This window comes from Schistocerca piceifrons, chromosome 3, assembly GCF_021461385.2.
Source record: "Schistocerca piceifrons isolate TAMUIC-IGC-003096 chromosome 3, iqSchPice1.1, whole genome shotgun sequence".
NCBI lineage: Eukaryota > Metazoa > Arthropoda > Insecta > Orthoptera > Acrididae > Schistocerca > Schistocerca piceifrons.
Genome location: NC_060140.1, coordinates 754,729,297 through 754,741,482, shown reverse-complemented (window position 1 = coordinate 754,741,482; position 12,186 = coordinate 754,729,297). Strand labels below are relative to the sequence as shown.

Here is a 12,186-nt window from a genome sequence, read left to right as displayed (position 1 = left end):
CGATGACGTCTCTGTAGAAACAGCACTCCTAAAGCTACAAACTAATGGCACCTTACAGCCTATCACATTGGCTCTTTTAATTTGAAATATTTTTAACTTACACGATTGTTATCAACGAACTGATGTAGTTATTTAAAAGACAATTTTCGTATAATGTTATCATTTGCTTTTATATTTACTTCATATTTTATTCGTCCATTCATCTTACGTAAATCATTGCCCATTGTCTGAGGCTGACATACAGCATAGCCTCTGCCTCGTGATGACTGGGTGTTGTGTGATGTCCTTAGGTTAGTTAGGTTTAAGTAGTTCTAAGTTCTAGGGGACTGATGACCATAGATGTTAAGTCCCATAGTGCTCAGAGCCATTTGAACCATTTTGAACCACATACAGCATAAACCGAAGCCCACGTGAAAGACAGACTACGGCGCAAATGTCACACCATGTGGCACTTTATGTCTTACAAGTGCCAGCAGTCGTCTCTGGCAGGAAGCGAGTAACTATTTCAGACGAGTTTAATTCTTCACTGCGTGTTTAACTGCATACAAGCTATCGATAGAACGCGACAACGTTAAGACCTTTAGTGGATATCTTTCCATAGACATTGCTTTCCTGTGGGCCTCGTACGGAACTGAGCGTTCACGAAGTATGGCGGACAAGATGACTGGTGTGACGTCACACGTTCGTTGGGGGGGGGGGGGGGGGTGTATTTCTCATGGGTCGCGGCATAAGTGCGCGCTTACCACTATAAATAAAGTGTGGCATATTAGCCATTAGCAGCATTAAATTACTGTGATTTCACGCCTGTACCGCCAGCTGCAGCCATATCGGTAAATGCTGCGCTATTTTAACACTTGTCAGTCATTGGTTCCTTTCTTCCTTTCTCGCACGCTACGTTATTTTCAGACTTTCCTATTTAGTGTGACACTCTTTACATCTTTACGGTGCGTTGGATCTGAAGATGGCCAGCATGAAGGCCGAAACAGGTCATCCTACTTAAGTAATTTTTTATTGCTTCTTCTATGCTCTGTTATTATTAATTGATGATATGTATTTAGTTGGAAACAAAAATTGAGTTGCAAATGCCGTGAACGTTTATTCCTGTCTACGTGACACACGTTGCGTTGGTGGGCAGAGGTCGTCGAGCAAGTGGCATTCCGCGCTACCAGCTTGTGCGTGGAGCCGTGCGCGGCGCTCGGGCGCCCGATATTTGACCTCGGACACTCCACACGAAATTCGACGCTGGCAAGCCTTGGCGCCCGCATTCCTGCCATCGGGCAGCAACTCGTCGTTCCTCTTCCCCGTCCTTGAGGGGCCGCGTTGATTGACAGGGCGACTCCAGGGGGCCCGAAAACAAATTGCGGATGTCGGTGGGGATGCTACGGCGCGCAGTCGCGGTAGGGTCGCACCGCGTACGAGATAAAGGTCAAGAGCGACGTGCCTTAATTGTACAACGCCTCGAGCCTTTCACTGCGAGCGCATCACTCGAAGGAAAAGTACCTCGTGACTGATGAGGACTCATTGCCTTACTTACGCTGAAATATTATCGCCGTTGAAAACGTGGTATGCCAAGGTAACGGAGAACTTCTCTTTAAGGAGAAATGCACTTTAGATTCAATAACACGCACCGCGCACTCGTTCTGTAAATAATAAAAAGAAACTGTTCCGACAAGGACGGCTGCCGTCAACGGTTACGCTGTCCAACAAACAAAACAAAAGCGTTGAAAGCGGGGCACGCGCTTCACTCATGAGCGAATCGGGCTGCGAGATTTACGGTCTAGCAGCTCCTGGAACGTTGTACCAACAGGTACTCCGTAGCCGTGTTACCGTCGTGCGATTACAACATTTTTCCGAATGGTAGTCTGTGTGGCTGTGACAGCTCGGCCAATGTCAAACTGCAGCTTGCAGCGGGGTCATGGCAAATGTAATCGCCCATATATGTGATGCTATGCCAGGTGCTCTGCCTCTGCCCCGATTTACTACGACGTGTGTCAGGGACACATCAACTACTGCGTCATTACGATGACAGTTCTGCTGTGGTGAGCAGATCGCGTACGAGGCCATAAGCAGGAAAAGTGACTGCAGGAAAGATTCGATCGACACAGTTTATAAGTAATGCGGTTTCTTACAGAATGACTTTCTGCTCTGCAGCAGTCTGTGCGCTGTTTTGAAACTTCCAGGCAGATGGACCGTTATGGGACCGGGAATGGAACCCACGACCTGGTCTTTCGTGTTCAATGCCCCTATCAGCTCTCTTCGTGAAGGAGAAAGTTCCCCGTTTGAGATCCGGTGCAGCCAAGTACCTTAATTTTCCAGGAAGTTTAAATGGCGGCCTGATTTAACTGGTTTTGACTAAGGGCATGTGTTAATCGATCAGTGGCATATAATAATGACGGAATCTACATCTGCATCCATACTCCGCAAGCCACCTGACGGTGTCTGGCGAATGGTACCTTGAGTACCTCTATCGGTTCTCCCTTCTATTCCAGTCCTATATGGTTCGTGGAAAGAAAGATTGTAGGTATGCCTCTGTGTGGGCTCTAATCTCTCAGATTTTATCCTTATGCTCTCTTCGCGAGGTAGACGTAGGAGGGAGCAATATACTGCTTGACTCCTCGGTGAAGGTATGCTCTCGAAACTTTAACAAAAGCCCGTACTGAGCTATTGAGCGTCTCTCCTGCAGGGTCTTCCACTGGAGTTTATCTATCATCTCCGCAACGCTTTCGCGATTACTAAATGATCCTGTAACGAAGCACGCTGCTCTGTTAGATCTTCTCTATCTCTTCTATCAACCCTATCTGGTACGGATCCCACACTGGTGAGCAATATTCGAGCAGTGGGCGAACAAGTGTACTGTAACCTACTTTCTTTGTTTTCGGATTGCATTTCCGTAGGATTCTTCCAGTGAATCTCAGTCTGGTGTCTACTTTACCGACGATCAACTTTATATGATCATTTCATTTTAATCACTCCTAATGCCTACAAACAGATAATTTATGGATTTAACTGCTTCCAGTTGCTGACCTGCTATATTGTAGCTAAATGATAAAGACTCTTTCGTTCTATGTATTCGCAGCACATTACACTTGTCTACATTGAGATTCAATTGCCATTCGCTGCACCATGAGTCAATTCGTTGCAGATCCTCCTGCATTTCGGTACAATTTCTATTGTTACAACCTCTCAATATACTACAGCACCATCCACAAAAAGCCTCAGTGAACTTCCGGTGTTATTCACAAAGTCATTAATGTATATTGTGAATAGCAACGGTCCTACGACATTCCCTTGCGGCACACCTGAAATCACTCTTACTTCGGAAGACTTCTCTCCATTGAGAATGACATGCCGCGTTCTGTTATCTAGGATCTCTTCAATCCAATCACACAATTGGTCTGTTAGTCCGTATGCTCTTACTTTGTTCATTACTGTGGGGAACTGTTTCAAAGTCTTGAGGAAGTCAAGAAACACGGCATCTACCTGGGAGCCCGTGTCTATGGCCCTCTGAGTCTCGTGGACGAATAGCGCGAGCTGGGTTTCACACGATCGTCTTTTTCGAAACCCATGCTGATTCCTACAGAGTAGATTTGTAGTCTCCGGAAAAGTCATTATACTCGAACATAATACGTGTTCCAAAATTCTACAACTGATCGACGTTAGAGATATAGGTCTATAGTTCTGCACTTCTGTTCGACGTCCCTTCTTGAAAATGGGGATGACCTGTGCCATTTTCCAATCCTTTGGAACGCCACGCTCTTCTACGGTACAGCGCTGCAAGAAGGGGGGCAAGTTCCTTCGCGTACTCTGTCTTTGTAAGGAACCGGAATGACGCCGAATTTGTGGGAGACGACAAGTGTCTATACATCCATATCTACGACTGCATCTACATCTACATACATACTCCGCAATCGACTGTATGGAGTGTGGCGAAGGCTTCCTTGTACGACTACGAGTCATTTTCTTTCGTGTTCCACTCTCAAGTAGAGCGAAGGGGGAAGCGAATGTCTGTATGCCTCCGTGCGACCTTTCATTTCTGTTATTTTACCTTAGTGATCCTTAGGCGAAATGTACGTTGACGGCAGCAGAATCGCTCAGCAGTCAGCTTCAAAGGCCGGTTCTCTAAACCTTTTCAGTAGCTAAAATTAAAACCGCAGAGCAGCGACAAGTAATATGTAATGTAACTTTTCTTTGTGTTTCACTCGACCAACGGCAGCTTCTTCAGAACTGTGAAGTGAAATATGTTAAAGAAGTGAAATGTACGACTTGAGACTGTTCTGCGATTTTAATTTTGAATTCTCACTGTTCCCCTGCAGCCGATGCCTGCGCTCGCTAATCTTTGGGTAGTGCTGCGCCGCAACAACGTCGCTTCCCTCCAGGGACAGCCACTTGAGTTCACGAGGTATCACTGCAATACTCGCTCGTTGATCAAACCTACCAATATTAAACCTAGTAACCCCCCCCCCCCCCACACCCCGTCTGAATTACCTCGATGCCATATTTTAAACCGACTTGCTGGGGATCCGAAACACTCGGGTAGTAAACAAGATTGGGTCGCACTAGCGTTCTATACGTTGTCTCCTTTACAGATTGAGCGCACTTTCCTAAATTTCTCTTAAAAAACCGAAGTCGAACACTCGCCTACCCTACTTCCTTTCTTACGTGATTATTCCTTTTAATATCGCTTTGCAGCGTTGTGCCTAGAGACACTGTCGGAAGAAACTCGCAACATTAAGAAGTCGTGCTTCATAAACGAAAGTAGGTCATCTGAAAGATGATGTCTACTCATATTTCGTGCCAGTCACGTAACAGTGGCGCTAGTAGCGCCACAGTGAGGATAGAAATCAGGTCTGCTTCAAACAAACTCTGTAACGGTCGTGAGTTTTAATTACCTTTGGGACTAGATATTGAATTGATGGTTGTCAAGATTGCCTTTAAGGCGACCAAGACGCCATTATCAACACCTCACAGTTTGAACGAGGTCAAGCAGTAGGGCTACGAGAAATTGGAAGTTCCTCCTGCGAAACTGCTGAAAGATTAGGCAGGAGGAGGAGGACAACGAGGTCATTAGAGACGGAGCACAAGCACGGATTAGGGAAGGATGGGGAAGGAAATCGGCCGTGTCCTTTCGAAGGAACCATCTCGGCATTTGCCTGAAACGATTTAGGGAAATCACGGAAAACCTAAATCAGGATGGCTGGAGACGGGTTTGAACCGACGTCCTCCCGAATGCGAGTCCAGTGTGCTAACCACTGCACCACCTCGCTCGGTGATTGGGCTGGAATCTAGCTACTGTACATGACTGCTGGCAGCGGAAATCACAAGTACGTACGATAGCAAGATGACAGAGCACCAGGCGGTTCAAATGGTTCAAATGGCTCTGAGCACTATGAGACTCAACTTCTGAGGTCATTAGTCCCGTAGAACTTAGAACTAGTTATACCTAACTAACCTAAGGACATCACAAACATCCATGCCCGAGGCAGGATTCGAACCTGCGACCGTAGCGGTCTTGCGATTCCAGACTGCAGCGCCTTTAACCGCACGGCCACCACGGCCGGCTAGCACCAGGCGGCCACGTGGCACTACCGAGGGGGGAAGTCTTGTACGGCGTACGGGTCTGGCGCACCTTATTGCTACTGCCGCTGCAATTGGCACCACAATGACACAACAAACTGCTACCAGTCGGTTACTTCAAGGACAGCTCCGACCACGGTGCCCTATAGCGACCCCAAACCACTGCCATTTACGACTTCAGTGGTGTTAAGCGAGAGCTCGTTGGAGGCCAGGGCGGAAGTATGTCGAGTTTTCTGATCAAATTTGGTTCTGCTTCGGTGCCAGTGATGGCCGTGTGTTGGTTACAATGAGGCCAACTGAGGGCCTGCAACCAACCTATCTGCGTGCTAGACACATGGTCTGGGGTGCTATTTCGTATGACAGCAGGAGTACTCTCGTGGTTATCCCACGCACCCTGACTGCAAATTTGTAGATTAGTATGGTTTTGCTGCCTTTCATGAACGGCATTCCAACAGGATAACGCTCACCCGCGTACCTTTGTTGTAACCCAACATGCACTACACAGGGTCGACATGTTGCCTTGGACTGCTACATCACTATATCTGTCTTGAATCGAGAACATGTGGAACATCGTCGGACGACAACTCCAACGCCTCCCGAAAACACCATTAACCAACCATGTATTGACGAAATGCATCAGGCATGGAACTACGGCCCACAATATGACATCCGGCACCTGTGAATCAGGCACTATTTGACTGATTCACTTTTGCATTCTTACATCCAACATTCTAGTGGTTACACCAGTTATTAATGTACCAGCATTTCACATCTGCATTGCTTCATCTCCGGCTTACATTAACCTGTGGTTTTGCAATGTTAATCACTTAAATATTTTATCTAGACAAATGTATTCCAGAAATTTGATTACTCTACAAATCTGTATTAGCTTGTACAATTCAGCGTTTAGAGAAAGCTGCCATTAATCACACTAACTAAAAATTTGGTCTAAGTCATTTTCATTTATAGTCACTTAACGGCGACAACTTCCCGTACACCACAGCACCATCAGCAAACAGCCAGATTGTTGCCAGTTAGGTTATTTACGTATATAAAGAATAACAGTGGTCCTGTCACCTGCCAACGGCCTTGCCGCAGTGGTAACACCGATTCCCGTCAGATCATCGAAGTTAAGCGCTGTCAGGCTGGGTTAGCACTTGGATGGGTGACCATCCGGTCTACCACGCGCTGTTGGCAAGCGGGGTGCACTCAGCCCTTGTGAGGTAAACTACCCGGTTGTATTACTTTAGAAGTGTTCGAGCCGCTCACATATTTGGGAACCTATTCCGTACGCTCGACTTTTGTTAACAGTCTGCAGTACGGCACTGTATCATACGATGTCTCATAGAAAAACATCGATAGACTTATCAGTTCGGCAGACCTGAAAAGATGGCAGTTCGAGGCACAAATATTATAGAGTACAGTACTATATATTTTTGTAAGTGATGTGTGCTTCTCACCGGCAATAGATAGCTCCTGAAATGGGTTGTACAGTGATGCAGGCTGATTGAAGGATAGTGAGCAGTAGTTACGGAGAAGATAACTTCTGTAAAATAAGAAGTAAATTCTCCATAAACACTGATCTGTAAACGCTTAGTTTCCGCGTTGTATAATGGCAACGCATGGTGTGTTAATTGATGCAACTCTTCTTTACCAAACCTGTCATTTGTTGCATTTGGCGAATCAGTTACAATTTTTATGTGTTCAACGTACCAATTTTCCGCCTGAATACAAAATACACTTCCGATTATGTCTGGCATAGCGTTTACTTGCTGACCTGTTTCTACTAATCGCCCAAGTACTCACTGATAAGTCTTCTGTAGAACAGTTTTACATATAACCATAGATGTCTTTGAATGGTTGATTCTGGATGACAGGGAACACATCCATCTTGACGCGTCCTCTGACAGGTACTCTGAAAAAGTAGAGAAGATCCACTGTTTGCAGACCGTACCATCATCGAATCGTACTGATATGGTACCTAAGGTAGGAAGTAATTTGTTGCGAATGTTAGCAGTTTGTCCCTCTAGTACTGTTTCGCAAATGGTGCATTGCTCATAAGTGACCATTCGTAAAGTGGGATATCGTTGATCAACGAGGAATGTAATCTCTTAGAACTCTTAATCATATTCAACACACCTTAATGACGTTTGTCAAACTTATTGGTGAGAAATAAAGATAACCTGAAATGTGCTACTTTTAAAGCAGATTATTGCTAACTGGAGATGGATTTAATAATAAACAGAAAATAGTGAGGGTGTAACTGCGAGCTGCGATGTGATCGCATGATTCAGAATCCGGTTAATTACGCTTCATGGATGTGTACTAGAGATCTGCTATAAGTTGCGTGACTGTGTACAATTTGACAAGAAAGTGAAGCACCTAAAAGGGAAGGAGGAAATTAAATGAAACCTCGCCCAATTAGAGGATATCTGACGTTCCAGTGATTACAAACTCGACTCAAATTTGTAAATAACTTAGCAGTATGAGCCCATTAATGAGAATGACGTTGCACCTCATCTGCTCATCTGTTCTGGATGCATGTACTGATTCCACTGGGATGGTATTATACAGGGTGAGTCACCTAACAATACCGCTGGATATATTTCGTAAACCACATCAAATACTGACGAATCGATTCCACAGACCGAACGTGAGGAGAGGGGCTAGTGTAATTGGTTAATAAAAACCATAAACAAATGCACGGAAATATGTTTTTTAACACAAACCTACGTTTTTTTAAAATGGAACCCCGTTAGTTTTGTTAGCACATCTGAACATATAAACAAATACGTAATCAGTGCCGTTTGTTGCATTGTAAAATTTTAATTACATCCGGAGATATTGTAACCTAAAGTTGACGCTTGAGTACCACTCCTCCGCTGTTCGATCGTGTGTATCGGAGAGCACCGAATTACGTAGGGATCCAAAGGGAACGGTGATGGACCTTAGGTACAGAAGAGATTGGAACAGCACATTACGTCCACATGCTAACACCTTTTTATTGGTCTTTTTCACTGAAGCACATGTCCATTACCATGAGGGGTGACGTACACGTACACACGCGGTTTCCGTTTTCAATTACGGAGTGGAATAGAGTGTGTCCCGACATGTCAGGCCAATAGATGTTCAATGTGGTGGCCTTCATTTGCTGCACACAATTGCAATCTCTGGCGTAATTAATGTCGTACACGCCGCAGTACACCTGGCGTAATGTCGCCGCAGGGTGCCACAATTGTTTCATATCCTCTGGGGTTGTAGGCACATCACGGTAGACATTCTCCTTTAACGTACACCACAGAAAGGAGTCCAGAGGTGTAAGATCAGGAGAACGGGCTGGCCAATTTATGCGTCCTCCGCGTCCTATGAAACGCCCGTCGAACATCCTGTCAAGGGTCAGCCTAGTGTTAATTGCGGAACGTGCAGGTGCACCATCATGCTGATACCACATACGTCGACGCTTTTCCAGTGGGACATGTCCCTGCAGATGCTGCTCGCCGACCGTGGCCCGTGTTTGTTACAACAAGCAACTGAACGTCGGAGGTTTCAAGCGTCAACTTTAGGTTACAATATCTCCGGATGTAATTAACATTTTACAATGCAACAAATGGCACTGATTACGTATTTGTTTATATGTTCAGATGTGCTAACAAAACTAACGTGGTTCCATTTAAAAAAAAACGTAGGTTTGTCTTAAAAAACATACTTCCGTGCATTTTTGTATGGTTTGTATTAAACAATTACACTAGCCCCTCTCCACACATTCGGTCTGTGGAATCGGTTCGTCAGTATTTGATGTGGTTTACGAAAAATATCCAGCGGTAACGTTAGTTGTATCTGTGCTGTGCGCAGCTCATGTTCGTGCTGTCGTTGCTTGTTATCTTGTCTTGGCGGTACCCCCATCTCGTTTCTTATTCGATTTACTGGCGTCACTAAGTTGCTGGCTTGCCTGCCCGTGAGTGGCAGCAGCAGCACGTATCGATAAGAGCACTGTCGTACTATCTTTGGAGCGACCGCCAGTATTTCCAGGTCGTCGAGTGTCGGGAGATCAGTCGGGTGGGAGCTGCAGTTAGGTCCGGTCAGCCATGACTCGCCCGACCATTGCCGACACACATGACGAGTGGCGACGACCTTGGTTGGTCGTTCGGTTGGTAGTCTCATCAGACGACGTGTATTTGGTCGCTGGCCGCTTCTGGGTTCTCTGTGTGTGTCGACTTGCGATTCGTCCTTGTTGTTCCAGAGTCACTGATTTTGGTATTGTTCGAGTTGTCTGTGGAAGTGTTTCGTGGAACCGTGTGTAGCTTGTGTGCTTTTAACTGAGCATCTATTTTAATTCTGTCTGCGTGCTGCATGTAGTCAGTGAGTTGGGACGGAGCAGCGAGGAACTCTCCGCGGAGCAGTGAGAGTGACAAAGTTCGCTGCCCACCGAACGTGGACGCTGCAGTTAACCTGTTATGAAGCTTCAACTTTTGTGACATCTCTTTGTTGCAGGCTGTTGCTCTCTGCGCTGTTCAGGCTAGCAGCAACGTATGATGTATTGGGGTCGGCGAAATCTGGCAGCCGTCTTCCTATACTGTGATTAACTATTAAATTGACTCTTACTTACCAGTGAAGTGCACCAGCGAGTCCGCAGCTCGTGGTCGTGCAGTAGCATTCTCGCTTCCCACGCCCGGGTTCCCGGGTTCAGTTCCCGGCTGGATCAGGGATTTTCTCTGCCTCGTGATGACTGGGTGTTGTGTGCTGTCCTTAGGTTAGTTAGGTTTAAGTAGTTCTAAGTTCTAGAGGACTGATGACCATAGATGTTAAGTCCCATAGTGCTCAGAGCCATTTGAACCATTTTGCACCAGCGATATTTTCTGCCCTGGGGCCGTTAGCACCCCAGTTACCTGCCCTCGTCGTTAGCGCACTTTTCCAGCAGTGTGCCTTTCCTCGTCGTGTTGATGCTGTCCGACATGGCGTGTAGTTTGACAGCCTTTTAAGTTGTTTTGTTATTATTTTCTTAGAGTGGATATTGTTCCCTTGGCTCTTTTTAAACGCCAGTTCCTGAAGATGTAGTGCCGTTCGTATCCTCGTCCTCGGCCGATATTTTCCACCGTTGTGCCGTTGGTCAGACAGAAGGTAATTGGTTAAATCGTTGGTTGGTCTTTGGGCTGTCCCTAGTTTTGGTTGCCATCCGGTTACATAACTTCAACTCTTGGCTGCCTGTCTCACCTTACCTTACGTTTGAGCTACGTTAACAGGCCGACCCTTGGAACCCTTCTGAGCACCACTTGTTCTGTTTGTTTTAGATTGCGATTTTCTTTTAAGTTTGAAGTATTGTGCGAGGCCTTTGGCCGTGCATTGATTCACTTCTTTTTAAAGTTTACATAAAGGCATTCAGCCATGTTAAATTAAAATACTGAATATTCATTTTATTTTAAAAAAGAATATAAATTTTTTGTTGAAGTTGGTTCTATCTGAAATTGTTTGTAATGCCCTATGCCGTTAGTTGTTCAATTTGTTATGTGTGGCCTTCAGCCGAGGACATACGTGAACCGCTTTTAATAAGGCGTTCTGCGATGTGTATTCCTTAAAGGAAGATTTTTCAAAAGGAAGAAGGTGTTTATTTTAAATTGTTTGTCTGACTTGTTGTTCAGGCCTTCAGCTGTTGTTCTGTTGTGAGTTTAAAAAGAAATTTCTTGGTTAGAAAAATTGTTTATTAATGTGTTTTAATTATAGTTGTCCTTCAGACGTGTAGTGTAAGCCGTCAGCCGCTAATTGTTTTCAGTTACAAGTTTCCTTTTCAAAAAAAAATTTTTACCTTCTATTTTTAATTGCTTTTGATTTTTAAGCCAGGCCTTCAGCCATTCTCGTTTTTGGTGTGGTTGTGGGCCTTCAGCCAAGAAAGCATCTCAAGTTTTCTTAAACTATGCCTTCAGCCATGTTGTTTAGTTGTGATCTCTTAAAGCAATGTGCAAATAAGTGGTTATTAGAAAATAAAGTTTGTGTTTGGTTGTGCAATGTTTACAGTCACATCCACAACTCTAACTTTATCCTGTGTGCTCTCTGAGTACGTACCAACCTGGTTTCAGTATCAGCTCCACAGACAAGCTGGCCCAGAACTGCTGTAACAGGTCACTGGCATCCCGGACACCATGGTCCCAACATATTCTAGTGGAGAGAGATATGGGGGACTTCCTAAGCCCTCGAGTACCTCAACATCATGTAGACAATTCATAGAGAGACGTGGCGTTTGTAAGACAGAATTGTCGTGATAAATAAATGGCACCATGATACTGTCGCATGAGATGCAACACGTAAAAACGCAGGACGTCCGTGACGGACCTTTGTGTCGTTATGTTCCACTAATCACTACCAGCCTTGCCCTGACGTCGTACCCGATTGGCTCACCATACCGTGAGTCCAGGACTAATACCGTTGTACCTCTCAGAAACATTGGGAGCGTGGGATCATATTCCCAAGTCGCTGCCATACTCGCCGACAATTGTCATCCGGGGCTGTGCAGAACCATAACCAGCGGAAAACTGCTGCTGTCACAAAAAGGGCGAAATCTTCTTCTTCAAAACATTCTGACAGAAAAGTGGGGAAGCACCTTTTTCATTTTGTTTTCTT

General features: G+C 45.3%; 1 protein-coding gene and 1 pseudogene across 1 annotated transcript in view; both read left to right on the top strand.

The window, feature by feature from the left end:
- The window catches only part of LOC124789857, an 858,265-nt gene that overhangs the window by 561,376 nt on the left and 284,703 nt on the right, over positions 1–12,186 (top strand). The window lies entirely within an intron of this gene.
- LOC124790762 lies at positions 6,654–6,771 on the top strand (annotated as a pseudogene).